This window comes from Rhagoletis zephyria, unplaced genomic scaffold (genome assembly GCF_001687245.7).
Source record: "Rhagoletis zephyria isolate East Lansing unplaced genomic scaffold, Rhagoletis_zephyria_1.1 Rzeph_scaffold_01448, whole genome shotgun sequence".
Classification (NCBI taxonomy): Eukaryota; Metazoa; Arthropoda; class Insecta; order Diptera; family Tephritidae; genus Rhagoletis; species Rhagoletis zephyria.
In genome coordinates this window covers 122,266-125,400 of record NW_016158532.1, presented here as the reverse complement: position 1 = coordinate 125,400, position 3,135 = coordinate 122,266, and positions in this window count along the sequence as shown.

Genomic DNA, 3,135 nt, shown 5'->3' with positions numbered 1-3,135 from the left:
ACATACGATAAAAGAATCGGTGGTCACATACCACCAGACTAGAAAAATATATTTCTTTTTGGAATTGGACACGGAGCGAACCACACTCATCAGCCCTCGCAAGAACGGAATTACAACCAAGTAATTAAAGTGGATTAAAAGCTGGTATTAAAAGCTGGCGGCATTCGGGGAGTCGATACTCACCCCTCAGTGGAAATTAATAGAGACAAAAGGTGCCGCCAAATTCCTTCTGGCAAAACCCCAGCCATGTTGTTGCGTAGAATAAAGAAGTAGAATAAAGAAGAAATCGGGACTATTCATTTGACAGCAATTGAGTCACCATAAGCCGGTAATAAAAAATCATTACACGTAAGTCAGCCACTTTCTTGCCACCATCCATTGGAAACGAGCTATCCATCAACCGTAAATAAAGATTCCTGTTTGGACCGTCAAACCAAGGTCAAGCAAATCAGAAGTGCAAGTGTGAGGAAGCTAGGACTTACCAAACAACAAAAAAAAAAATTGCTAAATATCAATGGTAAGTCCTAGCTACCTCAAACTTGCACTTTGTTATACTAAAATTGAATGGGCTAGTAACTGAGTANTCAACNTTTTTCTAAAGAGTGTAAATTGCAATACTTGGATGGAATTTCGCAGAGTTTTCTTTAATTTTGCACTCTGATTTTTGGGGTTTTTGGTGTAGAATTAACCATAATTTTATAAAAAATTAGCGAAAAATAAAATTATCTAAAAAATAGTTGCCGGTATTGTAAAAACTTCACTGTACCTAAACTTTATTGACTGACTGTATATCTTATTTAAGTTAAGTACGACAAAACTTTCGAAGTACTTCATATACATATAAGCTTAAAAAGAACTGAATTTACTTAAAAATCAATATGCTTAAATTTAGACAAGTAAGACAAAGTGAACTAATATTTTTACTTTTAAGCAGAACGCACTTTTGGTTTTTACCTACTACTTAAGTTTAATACTACTACTACTACTAATGTGGTTTAAAAATTTTTAATAAATGCGTTTAAACATTTGTGATTGTATTGTCCTTCCTTCAACCGATCGTATTTAATATAGAAGGGAAATGTTTCGACAAGCCTGATTAGAAATGTAGATCTAAGGTGACGAATTTATAATAGGTTGGGAACTATAAAAAATGGATGCAGATCGAACTAGAACTCATCTGTCGAATTAGGAACTGGTTTGGAACTAAAGAAAAGGGGATGCAGAACGAACTAGATCTCATCTGTCGAATTTTTAACTGGTTCGGTACTATAAAAAAAGGGATGCAAAACGAACTAGATCTTATCTGTCGAATTTAGAACTGGTTCGGAACTAGAGCCAATGTTAAATTCTCCAGTTGCTAGCATGCAAAAGAGAATTAACGCGTACTAGTCATGGTTCCAAACGTACTAGAACCGAACCAGTTCCGCACTAGTTCATTTCCCTACAGGGTTGTTTTCGGGAAAAACTCAGGATAAGGCAGATTATTAAAAATTATCACCTAATTTACCCACCTAAATTATTTCTTAAAAATACATGACATCCGCATTCGCATCCGCATCCGCGGATGTTTGCTTTTAAACATCCGCATCCGCATTCGCATCCGCAGATGTCTAAAATTCCACATTCGCAACATCCCTAATTTGAACATACAAAAAAGCGGAAAAGTCTGTTTTACGAAAGCCAAGTCATGTTTTCACATTTTATTTACTGCCTTTACACTTTTTTTAACGTTTGCCATCTTTTTACATTAAACAATGCAATATTTTAGCTGCTATTAAAACAGTTGGTAAGCAGTCTGAGCCCATTTGGAAGTCAGATTGAGACTACACCGAAACTAGTAACTCGTGCCTTTTTGGGCCAGTTGTTTAATTTGTGCTCCAGTGGCCGTTTTGAGGCGTTTGGAAGCCTTTGAATTTGTTTTACCGTGTGCTGGGAGTGCCGTATTAATATGTGGAAGCACCAATCATTTAAGATCGTTGAATTATTTTAATATCTATTCCAAAATTTTATACAGACAAGACTAAAAAAATTACAAAAATTATATACGAAGCTAATCCGAAATCATTTTGGAATTTTCCGAAATCAAAAAAGTTGTACGCGAGTATACCTAGGTCGGTAATGCTTGATGACAAATTAGCCAATACCCCTGTTGATGCAGATAATTTATTTGTAGAGTTTTTTATGTCAAATTACGTACTTGATGATAAGCAATCCCCCGATTTTTCTTCTGAAACATCTTCTTCTCTTAATCTTGGTAACTTGCATATTTCAACCGAAGATATTATGAAGGCGATACTTTCTCTCAAGCCTTCTACGCAAACAGACGTAGACGCACTCTCAACTGTTTTAATTAAAAACTGCCCAGCGTTGTCAATCCCTTTAAAGTTAATTTTCAATAAATCGCTATCTTCAGGAACTTTCATAAACGACTGGAAGTTAACTACCATTACGCCTTTTTTCAAAAGTGGAAGTAAAAATGACGTGCGGAATTATAGGTCTGTATCAAACGTCTCAAAACTTTTTGAAAGCGTTGTTAAAGACAAATTTTATTTCGCTGTCAAGTCCTTAATCTGCCCGAACCAGCACAGATTTGTCTCCGGGCGTTCAACTGTCTCTAATTTGATGGTTTTTAGTGAATTTTGCATCTTGCCGTTTTCGGCAGGATTCCAAGTCGACTGCATATATACCGACTTTTCTAAGGCCTTTGACAGAGTGCCCCACAATATCCTAGTAAATAAGCTAGCTTGCCTGGGCTTTCATTCCTCTCTCCTAACATGGATTAGTTCATATCTGTCTAATAGGCGCTGTGTAGTTTCAATTGTTGGTGTATTGTCGAACCAATTTGTTGCTACTTCAGGTGTTCCCCAGGGTAGCATTCTTGGCCCGCTCCTATTTGTTCTTTTTATAAACGACATAAGCAGTTGCTTTTCCTTTTCATTTCTATCTATTTATCTATTTGCTTTACGCCGATGATATGAAAGTTTTTTTCGATTGTGCAGGACACAGTAGATGCAACGAAACTTCAAAGTGATTTGAACAATCTTCACTTATGGTGTCAAAAGTCACGCCTTTCCATGAACATCAAAAAATGTTTTCACATTACATTTACTAGGCGACAGAACGTCACTCCTATGC